The sequence below is a fragment of the Kogia breviceps genome, chromosome 4, assembly GCF_026419965.1.
Source record: "Kogia breviceps isolate mKogBre1 chromosome 4, mKogBre1 haplotype 1, whole genome shotgun sequence".
Taxonomy (NCBI): Eukaryota; Metazoa; Chordata; class Mammalia; order Artiodactyla; family Physeteridae; genus Kogia; species Kogia breviceps.
In genome coordinates, this window is record NC_081313.1 from 70,673,138 (window position 1) to 70,698,729 (window position 25,592).

The window sequence follows — 25,592 nt, forward strand, 5'->3', positions numbered from 1 at the left end:
AAAAAAGTCTTTTTTTTTTGTAGAAATACATATCTACATTTCCATTCAGCCAAGGTAAGAGCAGAAATGCCGGATATTAATAGTGGCAGGGGCCATGCAAGGTCATATCATTTTTCCCTCCTTCGGATAATACCATACCCAAATTATTTCATAAAGATTCCACCTCTCTTTTAAGGCCTTCCGGAAAAGCAGCAACATAACCTTCCTCACTAACCTATTTTGATATCTCACAACTCTCACTCTCAGGAAATTCTTACTTATAGCTAATCCCTCACAGAATGCTTTATGCCCAGTCCTGTTGTTCTAGCCTCTGTAGAAAGAACAACACTGGGTGATCGTGTTTTCATGTCATGTGCTTTAAGACTGTGAATTGAATTATATCTATTTTTGTCGTGCTTTCCTTGCTTTAGTTTCTCTTTTTTCCCTCATCTTTGTGGCTCTTCAAGTCATACCTGCCTTCAGCTCTGGAGTCCAAAAATATGCATAGGACTAAAAAAAGGCTCTTGTATACTCCTATCAGATACATATTTTTAATTATCCACACACTGCATGAATTCTAAAGTAAATGTTTACCTTTTCATTTATTCCAATTTTGCATTTTTTCCCCTGCCAGATTTGCTTCCAGCCAACTCTTACACAGTTTGTATTTAAAGAGTTTTTTTTTTTCCTTGACTTCATGATTTCTGACCAGTTCTCCAGTCTACCAAGGTCACACTGCGTTCTGATCTTGTCTTTTCAAGGGCCAGACTTCAAAAACTCTCTTTACACAGAACCCTTTAAATTTAATGTACAAATTATTTATTTCACTATTCCTTTAGCTACCATTCAAATCTGTCTGGTTTAAGGAATATTTTCCCAATTTATGGATGAGGATGTCATACAGAACAAAATCAAAAGGCTTGGAGAGTTGAGATTATACCTATCCCTTCTCCTTCACACTCTACAGTAAAGGTTAAAATATTCTCATAGGACCAGTTTTTATACTCACACCCAGGGTGTTACAGGATGTATAACAAATCATTGTGATTTTTTTCTTGTACATTTTTAAGTCTGCAAATAAGAGAGTTAGTAATGGTGGTTCCTTGGGTCACCCTTTGTTTTCTTTTAAAAATGTCATCACTGTGATAGTTACCTTCTAGCCTTTATTAAAAAATCCTTAAGAAGTGTAGCTTGTGGCCTTGCAATGGCATTATGTTACAAGAATTCCTGCTACTAAAATTATCTTAGGCTTTAGCCAGAATTGCTCAGGAGTTCCATGAAATTTGCTTTGTTATTTAATATCACTTGATTCCTTAGGTCATACGTACATATGTTACATTTCATGGATGTGGCCAAAACCATGAGGTCATTTCACTGCATAATAAAGGTAAAAAATAAAGCAAAGAACCGTTAAATTCATTCCTTCATTCAACCTTTTTTTTTTGGGGGGGGGTAACTGCTATGTTCCAGGCACTATTCTAAGGGGTCTAAAGGAATAAAATGAATAAAACAGATAAAAATTCATGACCTCGTGGAACTTACAATATTCCTGATATTATCTGTATTTACTTTCCCCTCCACATGAAAATTGGGCTACTCTTTATCCTTTGCTGTTGTTTTTGGTTAAACTGAATAAATTCATAAATATCATATCTTACTGACTCTCCTTATTAAACTTTAAGCCTTTACTATTTTCTTGAAACTTCCGTTTCCGTATTATTTTAAATTTCTTTTTTTCTCATAATACTTTTTTATTCCCATTCCTCATAAGGTCTTTCTTTAGCCAACCAGATATTCTCCCTTTCTAAAAGTTTGTGGTACAAGATGAAGTAGTCTTTGACTACTTTTGCATCCTCCATCCTCCATACTAAATTTTCTAAGAATACCTTTTAAGTATTTCCAAGTCCTTTGAAAATATGTTCCATTAAATTCATCTTTTTCTATTGTTGAATTTTTCAGATCTTTAATTCCTGCCTGGGATTGGATCCTAAAATAATGTAAATCTTTGGTCAATCAGCAGGTCTGATAAAAACTAAACTAATTAATGAATAATAGTCTTAGCTTTATTGAAAGAGAAATAAATTCTAATAAATTAAGAAAGCCACTCATTTTCACGCTTCCTGATTGTATGTCTGGGTAAGGTATGACTGAAATATTTGGATATTTCTATTATACTAGGATGGAAACAAGTGATCAGTGACTCCCTATTGTATAATAAAAGACAGAAGATTAGAAACGAAGTGCAATTACAGACATCAACTGTATGGGAAAAAAATAAAAGACACACAGTAAGAAAAATCCTTCCCTGAGAATTTATGGATATAGCATCAGCCATCAAAATGACAGTAAACAAAGAAGTGGGAGATACTGTGATAATTCTTCATCAAAATTTTAGTTTTCATTAAGTATGTTGAAAAGATTCTCAGGAAGAGAAAACAGTACGATAAAGGAGAACACACCTTTTCCGTGTGGCTAGATGTGTGCCAATATGCCAACTTCCTTGGTAAATTTTTCATGTATTTATAAGAACCTAAATAATAATAATTTAAAAAAGATGTTAACCTAGAATAGGATTTCAATGGTTTTTGAAGGAAAGCAACTTTTCTCTTCTAGAAGCCTTGAAATCAAGGCACCATCCTATAGTGAAATGTATGAACTGGAGAGGGCATATGATGATGCTCACCACAGCCACCTACCCACAGAAACTTACAGCCCCTCCTCCAATCCTGCCCTAGAAGGAGAAGAAGAGTATGGTGCAGAGATAGGCACATCACTGACAACCATCTGGGAAACTCAACAGACTGAGCTCCTTTAGAAGATCCTAATGTCTGGGATGGTGTTGCCTTCTCTACCTTAATGCTTTTCCTATCTCATTTTTATTTTCTTTTTTTTGGAATGCAAGGCTTTGAAAAATGTCTCTTTAGATTCCTTTTGTGTTTTGTTTATTTTTTAAAAAATCATGTCACAAAAAGCATTTCTATTTAGGTCTGTTTTTCCATTAGCCATTTGCCTTTCGCTAAAACTTTAACTGTATTCTATGCTTAAACACCCAAACACAGACACATTCCATCACTTAAAATATTTTAAACTTTTTTGTGTGTATGTATTATTTAAATTCTATTTTAAAAATCAATGGTAAACCAATAAATTGTTGGAATTAAGTTAAAAAAATCAAAGTCTATCTTTAAAATTCTGTTGAGACATTGTGCGAAAATCAGACAGAGAAATTACTAGGTAGACAATGTAGGCTACACAATCACATTTAAACTATATTTTTAATATTTCTGAAATTCATTTTTTTTCTAAGATACAGTTTCTCCGTGAGAGGCATTAACTAGATGATATACATGTTTCTTCTATTTTTAATGGAAGATTTTATAATCTATTGAAACTAATACCTATGACTTCCTTTAATCCAGAAAATTATCATGTTAGGAGAGTCTATTTCAGATTGGAAACGTGGAAGGAGAAAAAGATTTGAAGAATAAAATTTGAAATTCTGGCAACAGAATTTTAATTCGTGCTTGATAGTTTATTCCTGTGAAACAATTTTTTTTTTTTTTTTTTTTTGCGGTACGCGGGCCTCTCACTGCTGTGGCCTCTCCCATTGTGGAGCACAGGCTCCAGACGCGTAGGCTCAGTGGCCATGGCTCACGGGCCCAGCCACTCCACTGCATGTGTGATCTTCCCAGATCGGGGCACGAACCCGCATCCCCTGCATCGGCAGGCAGACTCCCAACCACTGCGCCACCAGGGAAGCCCCTGTGAAACTATTTTTAATCATCCTAGTAATAGTGATAATGATAGTTCATTGAGTGAACATGTCCCAGGAATATTATTTCTATTATTTCAATTGAACCTTATACCTGGATAATTTTGTACTATCATGATCATTATTCATATTATATTTCTGGTTCAGAAAAAAAATCAAGGCACTGAAAAAATACAAAACTTGCCCAACTTTACACCATAACTAAGTAGCAAAGCTAGGTTTAGAGATAAGGGAGCCTGACTCCAGATTCTAAGCTCATATTCCTCTGCTATATTGCCTCATCTGTTAGAGGGCTTTACAAATTCTAACAAAATATTTTCATCATCTAGTTTTGAAATTTTATATGTGAAAGTCCTAAATCAGCTGACAGTAAAATATATAAAACCCATTTACATTCATGATCTGAGCTTTTATCTAAATACAAACCTAAAAGTTTGACTCCCCTTAGATTAAAGAAGGGTGTTTCATCTTCTCTTTGACTTTTCCATGTCATTTTTTGAAACTGGATTAACTTTTTCCCTGATTGAAATTATATTTCTTAATGTATTTCTACTACATTATTTCAAGAACAACTCTTTTTCCCCATGGTTAAAATTTTAAATAGTGTTATAGGCTGCCAGAAACCATTTACTTATAATTTATAGCCAGAGATAAGATACCTCTAATTTTCCATTTGGTGGGTTCCTGGGTAATATAAACATAATATGGAATTCTGATTATATAGATCAACTTGACAATAAATTGGAAATAGGTGTTGCTAAAGGTTAAATTTATAGGTAAACTGATGAGAAATGCAGGATAGTGTAATCTGAACATGCCTTACCTAATAAATTTCCATGTCCTTCTTATCAAATGATTCTTAAGGGTGCTCTGTATGAAAATAATTCAGCTTGTATACTATAAATGACTCATTGATTGAAAGCAGCTTTCTAATTCTCTACATATATGTGATACTCAAAAATGTAAATGACCTGTGAATTTGCTTTAATTCCAGAAATTAACTAATTTGGCCTGCTTCTAAAAGTTAAACTAAAATTACGAATAATGAACACCAAACAGAAACTGTCATATCCTCCAGTGTCAATGGCTCCTATAAATGCTGTTGTCAACAGCTGGTTCAAATTGCCAAAAGACCCCAGAAACAATTCAGGAAGGAATAGTTTTTAAATGGATCCACATTTGTGGAAAAAAAATGCTCTTCCTTTATAGTCACTGTTCATTTCCTGTATTGAAATATGATGTAGAAGCAACTGTAAGAAATTATGACCTGCTTAGAGGCTTTTTACTAAGCCCAACTTCCATTATGTGAAACTTCTTACATATTATAGGCATTTCAGTACAGATTATTACTAAATATGAGATTACAATGGCAATAGGATGTTTTAATAAGATGACAACTTTACTATGTGTCATGATATTTTCCATTAATTTACCTGAATCTTTTCTGTGCCAAAGTTCCCTTCTTATGTGACAAACTCACCTGAGGTAGGAAGAAATAAACAATGATGCACTTGAAATTTCTATTGCAAAATCTAAGAAGTTATGATAAAAATACATGTTTTAACTTATATAATCCAAATAAATCCTAAATGGTAACAACGATGCTGAGAGTTTTTATAAAATATATAATAAAGGAATTTTTTCAACATTGAGTTCTCAACCTATATCTTCTCTATATAGGTTTTCTGCTTTTTAGAACTTTGGTTATGAGTGGTGTAATAAAACTTGACTACAGATTTACACCTATAATAAAAATAAAATCAACTTCAACTCTTTGTGAAAGTGCTACCAATATATAGTAGTTCCCCATAATGACAGAAAAATGACAGCAACAATGTTTTGGATAAACTGTCATTTCAGAGAGCAAAGGGATAAAGAAAATAATTAAGGGATCATTTAAAAAATATATTAGTTAGGATAAAAGAAAATTAAAGGGTAAAATTCCAAAGAGACTTCTCTTTGTGCTTAACATGGTAGAAATATCATTCAAATAGTTTAACCCTGCAAGGAGATTACCTGTAATTCTGCCAAGGTCACTGCCAAGTTGTATTAATGGCCATGTTCAGTACATGTCAGTCACATGAGTTAGAGCTGCCTTCTTCTTCTTTTTCTACTGCATAATGACCTCCCTCTTAATGCACACTGACAAACTGAGGTGAGTGAATATGTTTTTCCAAAATATAGATGGAAGAGTTCCATTCCTTCAACTCTCCTATTTTAATTGTACCAAACATGTGGAATGTAAAGTCTGGCAGGAAAGAGGTTTTAAATATTCCATTCTGAAAATTGAACCATTTTTGAAAATGGCACTTTGAGTCTTAAAGGGAATTATTTGTGGCTGCATTGTGAATTTTCTTTCAAATGCACATTTGCTTATATTGCTGCAAAAGCACAAAATATTTTTTAAGTGTAGGAATGACATTTTTTCTTAAATCTAGAAAATGTCATTGGAACACAGAGTTAGTAACAGAATGATTTAGTGTTCAGTAGTTAAGCTCTATTGCAGATTTGTAATTTTCATTTATCAATATTATTCATCATTTACAGAAGAAATGTGAGAGTGGAGGCATATTGGCTTCTGAATACATCTACTGACTAGAATGCAACAGACATATTTATGTAATTAGAGTAAAAATAGATTAACACATCTCCTTTACAGGGCTTATATTTAAATAGAATAAATCACATCCTCAAAGAATAAATGATATTCTAGTATGTTATAATAAGACCTGCTTGTAAGAGACATCTCTATTAAAAATTTACCACCTTAGTCCTGGAATACCAATTTAGTCCTGGTTTTGAGATTAGCAATATATTAAAAATATCTGGGGAATTAGCAGTTTCAATTCTCAGTTTAATATGAGAACTTGGTGCTGATTTCTTTGTTTCACTTATATACTTTAATTCATCAAAACATTATTGAAATGATTGGGAAAGAAAGAAGACATGAAGAAGCACTCCCCTGCTTATATCAGCTGACCTGAACAATATTTTAAAACTATATTTAGAAAAAGATAAAAGAGCTGAGTACAGTGACAATTCTCCATGCCAACTTCCTCTATTACTACTTTTCTTTTTTTCATTTAGTAACTCATCTATAAAACGACGACTTTTTTTAAAAAAAGGAGAGAATAATTTCAGAACCTCTAGATTTTAACAGGCTGATAAGATACATAGTTGCGAGACTACATCAGACACCAATCTATAGCTTTCACATAAGATCACTATTTCTGTTTTGTTTATCTCATTTATAGTTGCACAACTCTTGGTAATGACTTGGATCACAAACGCATTACAAAGCAGTTTCTCAAATTTGAAGTCGAATACAAACAACTATTATCTAAATTACAAAAATCAGATTTAAATATATTGCTTTTAAAAAGTACATGAGTAAAAATTGGCAATACACAAAGTGCAAATAAATTCCATTCTGCAAACTTACAACTAGTAAATGGGCACATGGTGATGTAACTAAAATTCATAAATAATACTTTAGCAAAATTTATAATCTTATTATGATAACTTTCACAAAGATGATGTAGAATAGTTGCTATTTAAAAAAATTCCCCAAAGGCACATAGCAGAGGAAGTGGTGGAAAGAATCTGCATGATTTAATAACCTAATCATGATCTGTATTTGAAATCCAAAGCTATACAGGCTGAAAATTGTTTAGTAGAAAATAACAAACCTACTTCCAGAAGTTTGGTTGAATGGGTACAACTTTCTAGCTATGTAACATCTCTTACTTTGCCGAGTACTGGGTAAACCATATGTGGATGAAAACCATCTCCTTAAGATAAAAATTCACATTTTCACATATTTACATCTTTCTACATAGAAATAATAGCAGGAAATAAGCTAAATGCTTTATATATAATATTTAATTCTTATTGTAATTAGTTTAGTCACACTAAGGTAATAAACTGAGACACATTTTGAAAACTTTAAGTACTGTAACTTCTCACTCCACAATGTTGACTAGTTATTTGCAACTTCAGCAAGCACATTAAAAAAAAAAGTCATTAATTCATTCCCACTGATGAGGGGGGCACACTGATAAGAAAAAATAAAACTTAGATTTTGGCCAAAAATTGACATACTTTGGGATAAAATTCTGTTTCCTAATGACACTGTTCTCTGTGAAAGAGTTAGTTGAAAGATTCCCTCTGCCAATGGACTGGTTATTTAGAGTTATAGTGGCCTGTGTGGGAGTATTTTGTTTTCCCAGATGGATACACAAGTTCTTCAATGTTGTAAAATATTTCTTAGAAGAATATGGTTGTGCCAAGCACTTTAAAGTACTTTTAATTTACTTGTTTCTAAATCAGTTAATTTGAAAATAAACGACATTCATACATTCACAGGCTTCAACTGCTAAATCTTAAGCATCGCATTTCTAAAAGCCAGCCCCACGTGAGTTTGGCTATGCTACCGAATGCTATGGTAAATCTCTCTTGTTTACAAGGATTGTGAAACCTGTTTGTTTAAAAAAAAAAGTCATACAGACATAATAACATACACTGAAAATGTGTGATATTTGGCTAGTACAAAATGTTGTCTAAGGCTTAATTTAAAAATCTACAATAAAGGTTTCAACACATTTATCCATTTGATTTATGTCTAAATGTTTAACTTAATTTCAAAGGAATTAATGACTGACCACTATTAAAGTTCAGTTTTCTCTTATGTTTCAGGGAGATGAATCTGCAAATTCCTTCAGGAAATGATCCGTTGTTCATCAACGTTTCAAAACTAAGAAACTTCTAGAAATTGGTAATTCTGGTATTCCCTAGTTGTATTTCAAATTTAATAATATGAATTGAAACTATTAAAATTCCACTACAAGAATTAAAAAAAAAACTTTGAAAAGATAAAATCAAGTAGTAAATCTGCCTTTAATGACTTTAATTTGTAGGATGATGTAGGTAATTATAAAATCTATTTCCTAGACCTTCCTCCTCAAAAGGCAAAAACCAAAATCACTTTCAATGCAAAATTTCTTGATTGTAAAAATTAAAAAAAGGATAATGATTGTTAATCCTTGTTTTGTGTCTAGCACTGTTCTATTTACACGTATTAACTCATTTAATCCTCATAACAACCTTAGGGTACCATTACTGCATCCATTTCACATAGGAGGAAACTTAGACAAAGAAGACTTCGCTTGCACAGGTAATTGTGGCTCTGGGATTGGAAACTACACAGTCTGACTCCAGCATCAACCCTTTATGTCATGCTAAACAGATTCCAACATTTTAATGAAATATGAGGTCTTACTTTGATTGTTTTAAGAACACAACATAGGAATGGTAACTGCCAGAGTAGACAAAATGGAGGAATTTAGAGTTGGAACAGTCCCTAGAAGGCCATTGCTCTTTAGGGCTTCCATGATGTTTGGAATGCCCTTCATTTTAAAGTGGAGCAGTGAGTGAAACTTCCAGTCTCACGTACTGGCTCTGACTTTGGTGATTCCTCTGACATACATACATACATACACACTTACATGCTTACATGCTTAGATATGTACATACGTATATATGTGTGTGTGTATATATATATAACATATCATTAAAAACTTATACATAATGAATTTTTAAGTGAAGAATATGTATTTTTTTTTCAATTTAAACTTTGTTCTGCTTAATTATTAGAATAATGCCAAGTCTTTGCTTTATCTTCCAGTAAACATCCACACATTTTGATATCAATCAACCTGTCTTACAAGTACTGGATATAGATTTAGTGAATTTACTCAGTGAACATCTATCTGCTAAAATTCAGCTGATTTTTCTACTTCAGCTTCTACATGCTAACATTCCATAAACCACCAATGTGAATTTCACATTCTGACTGGCCAGCTAGCTAACTTAAGGTATAAAAATTCAATATTTACTAAGGTATACTTCTCTATCTTATATTTTAAAATTAAAATAATAATTTATGCATTTATAGTTATCTGAATAGACTGTAATTATTTATCCTAGGTCCCTGAAATTTTAAAATCTATTTTCAGCATAGCATCTCAAAAAAGATTAAAGAATTCTAATTGTACTAAAATGTACGGGGGTAATTATTACTTGAAGCTTTATAATGCAACCAATACAATCAGACTCAATCTGTAGGGGATTTACATATCTATTAGAATACAAACTATCAAACTGTATTTGTATTTTTAGGTTGCAACATCTCCAAAACGACAAATGTAAATTTAAATGACTAAAAGTGATTGTATATGGAAATAATTTATGCAGAATTCTTTTTATTTGTTAGTAGTATAGTTGCAAACAAAAGGTTATTAGGGGCTTCCCTGTTGGTGCAGTGGTTGAGAGTCCGCCTGCCGACGTAGGGGACACAGGTTTGTGCCCCGGTCAGGGAAGATCCCACATGCCGCGGAGCGGCTGGGCCCGTGAGCCATGGCTGCTAAGCCTGCGCGTCCGGAGCCTGTGCTCCGCAACGGGAGAGGCCACAACAGTGAGAGGCCCACGTACCGCAAAAAAAAAAGGTTATTAGTATCTTCTTAGATATGATAACATGATTAAAACAATTTTAGAACTATATATTGAAGTATGTATTTAAACACTGGCTTCTGGCTGCATTAACTATCATTTGAAATAAGTGTACTATACAACAAGAAAAAAAATTTAACAAGAATTTTTATCATAATTATTATATTTCCAACTGATAATTAAAATGATATGTATGCTGTTCTTAAGAATTCAGTGTTAAAATGTAGCTCTAGCTGAGGTGGGTACCTAATGGATAATGAGGTCTTCTAGGCTGGACTTGTACACCCTTGAACAAAAGTCAATTATCAAACAATTGTGTACTCTTGCTAGCCAAATATCTTCCATTAGGACAACTGAGAAGAAATGTTCTGTAGCTACATAATGCCTAGACATTCAATAAATTGACACCAATAGTAAGTTGCTATACTTAAATGAATACAGGTAATTAGAAATTGCCTGAATAAATGAAATCTATGCAAAATAAAAATGACTATAATTTCTAGATAACAGTATCATTGAAACAAATGTATCATGAAGATTGCTGGTGAAGAATAAAACTTCATGATTTGACTATCATTTTGTTTTTCTTACTCCCATCACATACCGATGCTAACTAACTAGCAATGGAATAAACAAAAGGCTTGAATTAGCTTTCATTAGATGTTGACTTAATGGGTTTACAAAAGATATAAACCCTTTCCAATGTACTTGGTTCCTCATATATTTATGAAATAAGAGATCAACCTAGTCAGAAGCATATCACAAAACAAAAAAACCCAACTTACGTGAATCAGCTGGATAAAACTTAAACTCCAAACTGGGCCAATGAGATACACTATGTCTTTTAATGAATCACAAATGTGTCTTTCAACATTGTTTTATCAGCTACAGCAGTATTATCTCATGACTTTCACTCATGACATAAACAAGAACCACAAACATTCATAATTTTTACATGGTGGGAAAATCTAAGAAATACAGTATTATAATGTAAGAAAGATGCAGAATCATCATTCATCTATTACCACATATGAAATGAAATAAAGGCTACTGATGGCAGTTTTTTTGTAGCTATATAAGAACCATGCTTTCTAATCAGAGACCAAAGTTTTAATCTATGTGACTTCTAAATTTCAGTTTCCTCAGCTGTAAAAATATGTATTAGTATACAATAAATAACATCATTACCATAGGTTCATAGAATAGTAAGCAGTAGTATTTCACAAAAGGAACTGGACGCCTACCCCAAGGAAGTATCTTTGGTTATGATCAACATCGTTCAGCCAGTCAGGTAGTATAGCAGATCTGGTGCAAAAAGTAATTTGTTAATTTAGAGATTATAAATCCATCAGAGAGTATATCCTGAACACAAAGGCTAATAAAACTTCATCTCTGTCCTCCAAAGAGCTTAAATTTTACAAAACTGGGAAAGATAATTTAAACATGAATTTTAGTACAAGGCAGAAATCAGTACCATAAAATAGGTATATATAAAATTCTACAAAAGTCAGGCATAGGAAAGATAATTCCAGAGGGAAAGGTTTCACAGTGGTAGCACTTAATTGTTTTTCCTAAATCTCTCTCATTTGAATTAGGAACAATTATTACCCTTCATTCACTTGTTTCAATTTAATTCAACAAACATTTATGGGACATCTACTATGCGTAACAGACTTATTTAGACCAGAGAGAGCACAAAGACGAATAAAGTGCAATCCCCAAGCCTAAGGAGTTTACAATCTAAGGTAGGTTAAGAATAACTGATATTTGTACAGGATTCCTGTTTTATACGCTATGGTACATATATCATTTCATTAAATCCTTGAGAAGCATGGTTACTGAAGACACAAAAGTTGACATTCTTTCTATTGTGATAAGAAGAAAGGACTGCAATGAATCCTAATTGTCTTTAGTAGAGTCTTTAAGGTTTTACTTTTGTGTTTCTCAGAACACATTCCAATTTTAGTACTTATGTGAATGGAATGACCCATTCTACGTGTGGTTCACTCTCCAAAGTGGCTCTGTATGTGGAAAGAGAGATGAGCAGGCAGACTGGGAGGCAACCTGCAAGCGGGTCAGTCCCAGTGCTGTCCTTGCTGAATAAACCTGAAGAGCAGACACAAACTTATAAAGGGGCTTTGGAGTTCTTTCTCTGTCTTATATTTTATTTTTTTTCACCATCATTCACTTTTGGGATGTGAAAGAGACTTGATAAATGCTATAGAAAATATGTTGAGAAACATTTTAAAATGTTTAAAATATATTCCATATTCAAGCTTATTTTCTTAAATAATCTGAAAATATTTTTATCTACTCCCCCAAATCACTTTATTTTTTAGAAAAGAATCATGAAAGTTTTTAAGACAGTACTACATGAAGCAATAAGGTGATACCTTTCTTTTGAATAATTTTGGATATTTTTCCTTTATTCTTCACAGTTTCTTTTTCTAATAGAGAAGACTAAAATACCTAGTTGAGTTTATAAGTAGAGTAATTTAAAAGGCAGTGAATAAAATAATGTATTTTGTGTTGCCATGAATTTTTATTCTCTTCCTTCATATTTCTGCAATTTCAATTATGCACAAATTATGGTCCAAGTCTAGATGGTGCAGAGAAAAATCTCAAAGGAGGATTTTAAAAACCATGAAGTTAATAAAGCACCACCAACAAAAACTCTGAGTTAAATATATGGAGTACTGTTTTTATTTTTTAATTTTTATTTTATTTTATTTTATTGTGTTACGTGGACTTCTCACTGTTGTGGTCTCTCCCGTTGCGGAGCGCAGGCTCAGAGGCCCTGGCTCACGGGCCCAGCCGCTCCGCGGCATGTGGGATCTTCCCGGCCCGGGGCACGAACCCGTGTCCCCTGCATCGGCAGGCGGGTTCTCAACCACTGCGCCACCAGGGAAGCCCCTGGAGTACTGTTTTTAGACTCATAAAACTATGCAGCAAGGTACTCTCTTTCTGTTAACTTAATTTCAACAAATTTAGGCATTTTCTCATCATGAAATCTATTTTGTAAAACGTCTAATTCAAATAAACTCAATGCATAATCTCCACTTTCCTACATATGCAAATCACCTCACAACCAGGGCTTAGAAGAAATTCAAGTCCCACCAAATTTTTCTTCAATGCAATTCAATTTATGTAGAATATCCATCTACAATATGTTCAAGGCACTTTCCTGGTCATATCAGGGGCCCTAAGCAAACAAGACTCCACAGAGATTATAATTCAGAGGAAGTGGTGGCAGAATTCATTTGCTCATTCAGTAAGTATCTATTAACCATATGCCTCGCAGGCATGTGCCTAGATTCTGGGAACCTGGGCAAAACCCCTCAAATTTGACCTCGGACATTCCTGGAGAAGGCAATGCAGTAAGAATTTATTAGGTGCCACGGAGGACAGCGGAGTGCAACTGATAAGGTATGGAGGCCGGACCCCAAGTGCCCGAGTCCTAATGGTAGTTTAGTCAAATCCTTCTCAGGCACTCTCATCCAGGTACACATGCTTGTTACTCGCCTTCTGTTCTCTTCTTCTTGTTCACTTATCCCTTGAGAAATTCTCTTTCTTGTACGTTCCACGTGTTAGCTGAAGATAACTAATAAATCATTTAGAGTGATGATTATTATATATCTGAACAGAAAAAGCTATTCTAAAAAGAAATGATAAACTAAGAATACTTGCGATCTTTAAGTAGTAATCCTTAAACTCCAATAAACATTCTAATCATCTGTTGAAAGGTCTCCCCAGGAAGGTGGCAGTGGGAATTCTGAACTTTAAAGGAACACTGCATATGATTCTGAGGTCTGTATGTACTAGACTACATTGTGAAACCTGGAAATTGTTTTCATTGTTTCCACAAAAATTCCACCTGCCTCATCAGAGACTGCTTTGGCTAAGCATTACTGGTGAAGGAAAGTTTGGACAGTCTAATTCAGTTATTTGTTTTACAACACCTGTATGGCTTCCTGCTATTTAAAAAGAATTACTATAAGTGTACAATGGGTTTTTGTGGGCTCATGTGAGAAGTTAACAACCATTTAAAAACTGTTTCCATGAAAAATAAATTATCTGTTTCCAATTATAAAAAAAAATTGAGGGGACCAAATTATTTGTAAGTGGGGGATTTGACTGTATTATTGGGTGTGTAGTGACACACTAGAGTCTCTACTCAAAAGGCAAGACATGCAGCGACAACACAAGACACATTCAAGATCTTCCTTTAAGATCCACTTCAAGTGTTTTCTCCTCTGTGAAGTATTTCTAGAATCCTCATGCAGTACTGATTGGGCCTTTTATTTCCGGTGTTATCAGAGACTATAGAACCAGCACGCCAGAAAAATCAAGGGGAATGTAGTTTAACACATGAAAGTTCCTATATTAAGTAATTCAAGAATGCAGAAATTCTATTCTATAATAGAAGGAAAGTATTTTTATTTTTTCAATCTCCTGCACAATATCCCAGTTCATAACAGATAGAATATTATATATCCACTGCTGCCTCATCCTAAGAGACGTCAATAACTTGGAAACTACTTGGAAACTGATGCAACTAATTGTACACACAGGAAAGTTATTCTGGAAGAGAAAAACTTCTTTTTGCAGGTATGACACAGATGTAAAGGTAATGGCGACAAAGACTGCAGCTGCAAATATATGTGCTCATTTAGGAACAAGTCCAACTCTTTTGAGTTTTTGTTTTTTTTGGTGGGAATGAATTCAGTAGTGTTCAACAAAAGAAAGACTTTAGCTTTTCTCTTTGAGAACATAACAGACACGTGGGATACTATGACAGATATTCATACTTTCCTTACCCAACTCAGTAAAGTTCTCTAGTGCATTCAACAATAAAGATGTTTAAATCTTACAGGCCTTGTCACTTTATTAAATACTTTTTGCAATTAGAAAAGAGTATAAATTTCTGTTATGTAATGGAAATAAGCTATATTTTTATGTCCAGTCCAACATTCAAATAATGAATAGAAACACCCATGAAGTACTATGTTCTGCAGGTAGGAAAAAAGCAGCAGTTTCTTTTACATAATGGAAATATATTGCATTTTACAGCAGATTCAACATTCTAGTAAAGATAAGTGCCAATGAAATGAATGAAGTGCCTTCTAATTTTCTCCTACATCCCTCAAGACTGGAAAAAGAACAATCCTGCCACTTCTGTGAACAGGTGAATACATGAATGAAACTATTACTTTGTAGGTTTCTTTCTTTCTTTTTTTAATGGTGAGGTAGTTCTTTGGCAACCTCCTCCTAATTACTAGGAAGCTGTGCCTGCAGGCTGCTATGCTAGATTTGTCCATTCCCTGTTTCCTTTAACATTTTACCCCTCTAGAATAATAAAGCAAAACAAAATGAACTGTTATGTGACTTGGTTGAATTTCTTTTTTTTTTAGAAACTGTAAATTTTTCACCTTAAAAAAATGCCATATTCCAGAGCATACCTTTCAGACACAACCTTAGGTCACGTCATGTCTGTGTGCCAACTGCAGCCTAACCAGGTTCGGTCAGACTCAGTCAGCAGAGCCTCGCAGCCATGATCTGGAAGCGTCAGCCTCACCACGTGCGTGACATTAAGATGATCCACAGCAATCCTGCAAGACTACATTTGAAGTAGAGCTTCCAAATTTGCTGTGGTTGGCATGACCTAATTTTGGCTTGAAAGGTACATTTTTTTCCCTCTGGGTTTTACTGACTACACATTGGAGAGAAAAAAAAAATTATGCTCTTAAAGGGATTCTTACTCTTCCCTTTCTTAAGGAAATTTAGGGAATTTAACAACTGTTGGCCTCTGGCTAACACACAAGCTGAAGTCTTTTTCCAGCTTCGCCTACATCTTGACCCCTCATGCCAAATATTTCATGCAGTCTATTTATAAAGTTCATCACTTCCCCTGTTACTTCATCTTTAGAAATGCCAATAATTTAGAAACTGGAATGATGCAGCTGGTCTCATAAACTGGTAAAAGGAAGATTCTACAGAGGAGATAATTTCCCTTTTATAACTTAAGTCAATTTATTTTCTTCTCAATTTTATAGCTAGAAGGGAGGTCATCCTAATGTTCCTTATTTATACTTCACCTTTAGTGTTCAAAGATGATCCAAAGTTCTAAAGATTTTTGAATGTTAACAGTTTTTAACGCTGACTGCACATTTGAATCACTTGAGATACTTTCAAAATTAGTGACCCATCCCAGACCAATGAAACTGGAATTGTTGGAGCTGGTTCCTCAGCATTGCTATTTTTAAAAAGTTCTCCAAGAATTCGAATGTGAAGCCAGATCTGAAATCCACTCTATTAAAATCTCTTAGAAATACAGCACCCCTTTACAGGTATATTGTAGCATTATTTAATTTGGGTGTATATGTTCTTGAAATTTACTAGTCTATTTATGAGCTGATTACTATGAAAGAGCTTCTCAGCTACTGCATGATGTGAGAAAAAAACTCATCTGGATAACCTCGCTGACTCTCAACAGATTTATTAGTTGCAATCATAGAAAGCTCTGCTTTTCTGAGATAAAACAGTACTGATAAATATGCCCCTTTCCTGCAAAACCAGCATTGAGGACTTAATAAAATCACTTGTTTTCATCTGGATCATATTGAAGTTTTGGAGAGTTTCCAATTGCATTGAAAAAACAAACTCACCTTACGATATATATTGACTTGTAAATCTCTAATAATATGCTAATTAATTCAACGCTGTATACTTAATTTACTCAATTTACTTAATTTTCAATTACTCAATTTTACTTAATTTTCTAATTGTATGTGTGATATTAATTCATTATCTATCTAAGACCAAATTCAGTACATTTTATGACTTCCAAAAAAGTCAGTCCATTAGATCAAAGTTCCCAGTCTTTCATACCGAATTTAATTCTCAACTCTAGTCACTGGGATATGATTAATCAAACAGTGCAGCCCAGTTCCCCCTCCTCCCTCCCAATATGAAGCTGGGCTTATCTCATGAGGAATCTGGTTTGTGAAAGTAACATGGCCTAGAAGTTGGAATGAAAAGTTTGTTTATAGACTTGGAATTTTATTCCATTATAAAATTAAGACCACCATCTAACCCCCCCTTTACATAAAACTGGATGTGGCTCATTTTACAGTAAAGCTTCCTATGAAGAAATGCAACATTTTCCTATGTAACTTGTCGTACCAGTGTATTTATTTCCTCTGCATGTCTTTCCTTTGCTGTCTTCTGAAGCTGGTGTGTGTGTGTGTGTGTGTGTGTGTGTGTGTGTGTGTTTGTGTGTGTGTGTCTTTTATGTTTGTTTGGCAATGTAGAAAGAGCAAATCCAGTTTCTTGGATTCTACATGTCTTATAAAGTCATGGTTTGCTATGTTTTTACAAGCTTATTCTCTTCTTTTAGAGTACCTTTACAGAGTAATTTTAAAGTACACAAGATTTTTTCATAAGGGTATGACACCCCTAAAGTCTTTTATTTACCTATTTTTGATTTTTTTTAGAACAAGAAAAAACAGGAAAATACCAAGTGAAGTTTTTTTCTAAAATTATTTTTTGTAGGAGATAAAAGTTGAGTCTCCACTATATGAAGTATTCTTGGTAACATCTCACTGTTGGTGCTCTTCTCCCTCATTCATAACTTGTTTCACATCCCCTGTCCAAACAGTGAACTGCAGGGGAGGACCTGGATCAGGCCCCCCTTCCTTTCAGCTGTGTCCAGGAAACAAGGCCTGAGTGGGTGTGGAGGAAGAACATGTCCTTCAAGTCACCTCCAGATCTGTAACAGGGAGGTTTTCTGTCATACCAGAGAATGGAAAGCGGATTAGCTAGGCTCTTCCTACTTCCAGTACCATCCTCTTAGCTTCATTAGCTGCTCCCAATTTCAAAAGAGACTGCGGTCTTGGACAAGGCCTGGGCAGCCTCTCCAAAAAGGAAGGCAAAGTTGAGAATATGGCAGGCCATAAAACAAACTTATAAAATTCTGTTACACTTTGGAGGGGAGATGAATCAAAAAAATTCCATTTTCCAGAATACTGCCAATGATTTGACTCATCATTTAAGACTCACTTTAGGTGTCCTTTCTTCTAGTGAAGACTGACCTGACCAGTTATCTCCTGAAAAAGTTGAACATTCTATCACTTAACCATTTTACCTTCAACATACCTGTAAAATAGTGGTGATTACATTACATTCACAATTGCATCTGGCATGTTCATCTCCCTCATCAGACTGAATTCTTCAGGGACAGAGACTCCATCTTTCACTTTTGTATCCCTAACACCTAGCAAGCCACATCCCATTAAACACTTAGTGAATGAACTGACTGATTAATTAATAAATTCTCAGTTGATGTCCAAGAGGAAGTGTTGGGGAATAGCAGTAGACATTTTGTGGGCAGAGCCCAAGATCGTTTTCAGATTATAAGCTTATTCATTTCTTTAACTTTCAGAATGCATGGAGTTGTATGACCAAGTTCAAAATTCACATTTATCTTCTTCTAAATACTGGTTCTCACCCAGACTTCGCATGAAAATCACCCAGATAGCTTTCAGAAATAGCAATGCCAAGACAGCAGGCCGATTTAATACAAATCTGGAGGTGGACGGGCTTAAGCAGTTTTTAAAAGCTCTCTTACAGTCATGATTGAAAACCACTGCTCTAAACTCACTGTATGAAGGACAGACACCCAATGTTTTATACGTACGACCCTGTCACTTAACACATACCCAAGATCAATTACAGCTCAGTTTTTGAACGGATTCTGCGAGAAATTGTTAGCTGATTGTAGTCCTTCGATGATCAAAATTTTTGAGAAGGCTTTCGAAATGCAATATTAAGTACATCACAATCCGCTTCCAGAAAATATTACTAATAACTGTATTTAATTATCATTTACAGAATTAGTCAAGGACTATGACTTCCTCCCCAGTTTTAGGGTAATCCAGGCCTCAATAGTGAATTCTTGTTTCCTATGCATTTAGAACACTTGTTGCTGTATCTGGATACTAAATTAAATCTGGCGTTTTATGGAGTCTTAAGAGTGTGCTCTACAGTTGGAAGGTTCCAAAGAAGAAATTCAAACAGTTATAGTCAAAATCAAATTAAGAAGTACACTAACTAGCCTTAATTGTTTTGTTTGAAAGATAGGAATGAACGCAGCATTACCAGTGGCACTTAATATTGCATAAAGCACACAAAACTCCCCCTTGCCAGCGGGCACCACAAAGTGACATGGAGGCCATTTATCGTTGTAACCAATTAATTCCAAATTACACATCTAATTCTCAAATCTTCCAGTCACATTTCTACTAAAAGCATTGTTAAATACAGAGAACACAGATTATTTTGGTGTTTGCACGGTAATCCAAATACGCATTTGATTCTCCTCAACAGTGAAATAAGGAGGAACCAAATGTAGTTACTTAAGTTCACTGTAGAAATTTGTCAAGGAATCCATGATGTAAAGATACAGTAGTTATTAATCTTGAAGTTCAAAGTGTATGCATTTGGTAATTCAGAAGTATCTGAGTCCTGTCTGACCTCTGACCAGCCTCTCTGTCCTCACTTCTAGTCAAGAGCATGGTAATGCTTTTATGAAAAAATAAGAAAACTGTTTATTAGAAGAAAGAAAGTTTATATTATTTATCCTAGTAAAATTCTAAAAGTGATCCTTTTCTTTTTCAAAAGGCCTTTTACTGGACACAGAAATATTCAATTAAAAAATAAAAGCCATGCATTTGATGAATAAGCTTGATATAACATCTCCTAGTTTTCAAATATGGTGCAAGTTGTTCTAACTTGTCAGTATTCCAAATCTATCTCTAGTTTTAATGTTTTGTTATTTTTCTTTTTTAACTATAATGAGAAAATTAAAAGGTGTGCTTGAAATAAAAATTCTCTAGAATATGTACCTGCACTAGTTAAAATAACTAACTCCTGAAACCCATTTAATATCCATGTACAAACTGTCACACAGCTTACATTTTTAAATTAAAACTCTATAAATTACTATGATTCCTACAAACAAAGGTTAAAAATTAAAGCAGCTCAAAAAGTGAGAAGCAAACTGTATGTCACTAGGTGGAGATGACATAAAACTAGGCGTTCACATTTCAGTTAAAGCTAATAATATAACTGGAAAAATCTATGTTCACAAATAGTAATAAGACATTGCTTGTGAAAAGAAAATCTGTCAAATAGTTGATAAAATATATATATATATTTTCCCTTCCAGGTTAACAATATGGAACCGTATCATGGACCAAGAACTAATTCACTTCTCTTTAAAAACCATACTAACATATCACGCATACATAGTTATAATCATGTCATTCTGGGGTTACTGAACACTTTTCCCCACGACGCCATGCAAAATTAACTTTCTATAGTTCAGTCATTTCCTTTTTCTTACCTCATTGCTGAGAGGTTTTTGGCACAGTGGGTAAGAGAGTGAACTCTGGAGGCTATCAGTTTGAGGCTCTAGCTCTGCCATTAACAAAGTAGATGACTTTTAGCCAAGCTGTATATGTTTGTCTCAGTTTCTTCATCTGTGAAATGGGGATAGTAATATATAATGCCTATATCGTTTGGTTTTGAGGAAAAAATGAGATAATGCTCATTAATGTTCAAGCCCTTAGACCAGTGCCCAAACATACAGTAAGCTCTCAAAGAAAGTTAGCTGTGATTGTTATTGCCTAAAAATAGCTGTAAGTAATAATGCTTTCAAATTAATAATACAAGAATTTTACACATATCATAAAAGTTATTGGAATTATTAGAGACATCTTGAGTAGTGATGCTGAATAAAAGTAAAAGTGGAATTCCTAAGTCATAGTTGAAAGTATCAATTATATTTATAGAAGATCAGTCTTACTTCCAGCCACCAAGCCAGCAAGAATTGAAAACCAACTGGTCAACATATGTTGATGCAGATGGAAAAAGGCTACAACTGTCTTTAAATTCCCCAAAGAAAGCTGGTGGAGAGCCTTCTGGTCACTGCAGTCTAACCTATCATTACCCGTGCAGTGAGACTCTTTGATGGGTTTCTTGTCTATGAATAATACATATTTTGGGGACAGCTTTACAAAAATAATCTTTCTTTGATCCAAAAAGACCTATGACTAAGCAAATGCAAAGAAAGAATTACCTCCCAACCACAAAGCAGGGTGGTATCCATGTCGGAAATTGAGGCAACTGGCAAAATTCAAAAGTATTTTTGAGATAAACCGGCCCCACAGTTTATATTCTAGAGAACCAGGAAAATTTCAAGCTTCGAAATGGCTTTTCCCTTAATTTTTAAAAATAAAATTAGGAAAAAAAAATCTGATTATTTCTTTGTAAGGAATTATTAAATAAAAGGGCCTATCTTTTTAGAAGATCTGGTATTTAAAAGTATTTCACAGGGACTTCCCTGATGGCATAGTGGTTAGGAATCCCCCTGTCAATGCACGGGACACGGGTTCGAGCCCTGGTCCGGGGGGACACCACATGCCTCGGAGCAGCTGAGCCCATGCGCAACAATTACTGAGCCTACGCTCTACAGCCCGCGAGCCACAGCTGCTGAGGCCCGCACGCCTAGAGCCTGTGCTCTGCAACAAGAGAAGCCCTGGCTCGCCGCAACTAGAGGGAGCCCGCGCGCAGGAACAAAGACCCAACACAGCCAAAAATAAATAAATTTATAAATAAACAAATAAAAGTATTTCACTATGCAAACCATACTGGCAAATATTCTTTAAGTTCTGTGAATCTCCCTAAGAGGAATAAGCGTTTTTTCCCCAATGAAATTTAGAACTGTATTTACACTTTGAGTGATAAGTAGCGGATTTTAAAGATTAGCCCTTCAGGATAAGTATAATTAAGTTTGCCTATGGAGTTTTGTCTCGAAATGATCTTCTGTATATTCAGATTGTAGCAAAAGAAAAGATTCTGGTTGTTCTCCCGTCCCTGTGACTCCTTCCCCAATAACAGTAGTAGCTAGTGAGGTCAAGTCTCCCATCTTGTAATGCACAATGGCTATTTTACTCTCCCAGCCCCGCTGCTGATGGCTTTGAGGGGATGAGTAAGAGGCCCTGACATCTTATGGGGTTTGACCAAACATTCTTTTCAGTTCACTCTCTGTGATTCTTGGTATAGAATAGCCTTCTTATCCCAAGAACAAATATTCAGGATTACCAAAACTAAACAATTCAAATACCTACAGACTAGTTAAAAACTAAAGTTATCTGACATGTAATGTCATGAATAAATTAAAATGTTGGCAAGAAAAAGTGACCTCCAGAACTGACCTTTGTCACTCATCTTAAATATATGTGCCCTGCTCCCATCATCAAAAATATAACAAAATCAACTTATGATAGACATGTATACATTACTATATTTGAAATATAATCAACAAGGATTTTTCTTTCTTCAGGTATTAAGATAACTTACTATAACAATCATTTGATATAACTCTAGAAAGACAATTTTGCAATTAATCTATATGATGTGACAACAGAGCCATTGAGTGTCAAGAAAATTATTTTCTTGCTAAAATCTGCAAAGTTGTTTCAAAAAAAATACACTCTTTATGTGTATTGCTTGAGTTCTATATGTGGCAATATATCAGTTTCATAATCAGAAAAATGACATAAATTACATCTTAACATATATTTCATAAATTTTCTTTATGCAGAAACCTAATAACTAATTTTCCTATATAAATATATATAATTAATGCTTAATTTGTGATTATTAATCGATACAGTTTCTGAATCTTTATTTTTAGTTCATATGAATTACAACTTTGATTTAAAATGTTTAATTTTCCTGAACTCTGAGTTGATCTTCATATCAAAAATTATTTAAAAAATCTACAATTAGCACTTAAGTACATTTAAAAATATTCAATTCTGGAGAGACTTAAATACCATGATCTGTACACAAAATGTAAATGTATCCATTATCTATCTGCACATGCATATATATGCAGTATGTACTAACTACACATAAACTTCTAATTCTGCTAACTTATTAAGTTAATTATTTCAGGAATAAATGCAAGTTTCCATTGCTCAGTTTTTCTTTACCGGTACAGAGAAATTGCTTTATATGAAGAAGACAAAAAAACTCTGAATTTGTATTTAGAATCTTTGATAGGAATAGAGACACTTTAGCAAGTAAAAATTAAGTGCAGAAATATTTACCTATTATGCTTTTAAAATGTGAACATCTACAAAGAAGAAATGTTACATTACTTTGAGAATACAGTTTATCAAATGTCTTTTACAGAATAAGAGTGTATTTGATAGTTTAACTGTTTTTGATTTAATTTAATGATATCAAAGACTCAAGGAAATCAATACTGTCAAGTCAAATAACTGATACTAAATAGTATATCACAATATTTTAAAAAATAAATCCTTGAGTTGAGTAGGAAAGTAGGCTTGTTTTTAGTATATGTAATTTAATGATTATAAAATAAATTTTGTAATTGGAAATTTGATTTTTCATAAAAATCTTTATTTTAAACATTCCTATAAAAATCTACTCTTAAATTTAAAAACAATACATTCTGTCTATCATTATAGATGTTTGTGAACTTTTAAAATTTTATTTTTAATGAAAAGTAAATATTTGGTCAAAATATACTTAGAAGAAAGCTTTTGCCCTTTGAATATTATAAAAGTTTCTTAGAAATCTCTTTAAGGCTGAGTACAATAAAACTAGGGCAACGCATATATTCTCAGTTACTCTTTAAAAAAACCTGTAAAAGTGACTATAGTGGCATGTTCTGACACATTCTTTTCATAAACTGAACCCTGTTAGTGACAGCAGAACAGATTGTGTGCATCTGCTGGGAATGAGCCAGATGACAGTGGAAAAACGCACATGGATACCTTGGCACAGCAAATAAAAAATGGAGAAAAAAAAAGACCTGGAAGAGAAAGTGCTCAACTTTAATTGAAACATTCTTTCCAACATGATGAACTTCATCCAACCTCCTCTTGTAGCCTGTCAATTTAACATATAAGAATGTGTTTTAAAAGGGAGGGTCCTTTGTAAATTAGAACTGTTTGTCCTCTCCTTGCACTAAATATTGACTCAGGTTTTGGATTATTTCTTCAAATTATAGCAAATATAATAAGCATTAGGGTAGAAAAAGAGGCCAAACCAATCTACCACAGTCTGGTAAGAGAATGCTAAACTTCTAAAAACCTTTTCAGGTTCAAGGCAAATTTTAAATATCTGGGTTAAGTTCTGAATTATATGGGTAGTATATTGCCAAGTGCTAGGGATATCACACTTCAAACATTCTGCAAATGTGACTATTGTAAATGCTGCTTGCACTCAACAGTCCTACAATATTTGATTTTATGCTGATCTACCACAGAATTGTTTAAACAGTTGGCTCAATAGCGCTAGACAGGTCCATATATAAAAACAAATGTGCTTCTATAAATCATATCAGGAAGTTCTCTTGGATGCTCTGATTACAATGAAAATTTATTCTATACAGTATACAATGCAAATTTTAAACTGGAGACGAAGTTGTTTAATAGATTAGTAGTCTGACTGAAGCAGCTGCAGTCAAAAAAAAAAATCTGGTGATTAACAGCCATTTTCCAGTAATCATAACCCTGGAAAGGGCTACTAAGCAGGGGGAGGGGGTTGCAGATGGGAATCATTCTCTAAGCCCATGTGCCTTAGAGGGCTCCATCATCTTCATGCAGACTTATTATTACTATTATTATTATTTTTAAATTAAAGCTTTTAGAGGCATCCTTGATTGCAGTGTTGGGAGCTGTCCATGCTGTTTTACCATAGGGAAGTCCACTCTGCAAGTATTCCTTGCACTGAACACTCTTTAGCCAGGCATTAAAACAGGGCTAGAAAAGAAAGCCAAAATGCAAGGTGCACACTGGAGGGGTGTTATTCAAGAGCATGAGAATAATTTCAAGTGCTTGCAACTCCATAGGCTGTCTAAATGGGGCAGGCCTCATCGACACTACCTGTCATCCAAAATATGAATTTTTTTTTGAGAAATTAAGTGAATATAAAAGCTGAACAAAAAAGTGGTAAGCAGACTCTAAGACCAGATTTATTCCCATTTTCATCCACATCTTACCTAAATTTGTTTATTTGTGTTATCAAAAGGTGTAATCCTCAGGTAAATTTCTGCATTTTCTGTACCACTTTATATTTCTTCTCACATAAAGAAAATACCCAGATTAAGATAAGTTCATTTGTTTGTCATCTCAAAGTTGACAAACTATAATTAAAATGAACAATCTCTCAAATCTGGGGAAAAAAGGATGATAGAAGTGTCTTTTACTTATTTTTTAACTTCCAATAAAAATGCATT

At 34.0% G+C, this 25,592-nt stretch overlaps 1 protein-coding gene across 37 annotated transcripts in view; it reads right to left on the reverse strand.

Annotated features, from left to right (window-relative positions):
* Positions 1-25,592, reverse strand: part of MEF2C (myocyte enhancer factor 2C) — a 170,175-nt gene that overhangs the window by 111,781 nt on the left and 32,802 nt on the right. Inside the window, exon 1 of one of the 37 annotated variants that reach the window (XM_067031314.1) lies at positions 11,503-11,564. The exons of the other annotated variants lie outside the window; for them this stretch is intronic. The gene's annotated coding sequence lies outside the window, so the exon portion shown is untranslated. Of the gene's footprint in view, positions 1-11,502; positions 11,565-25,592 lie in introns of those variants that run through there. 37 annotated transcript variants of the gene reach the window in all.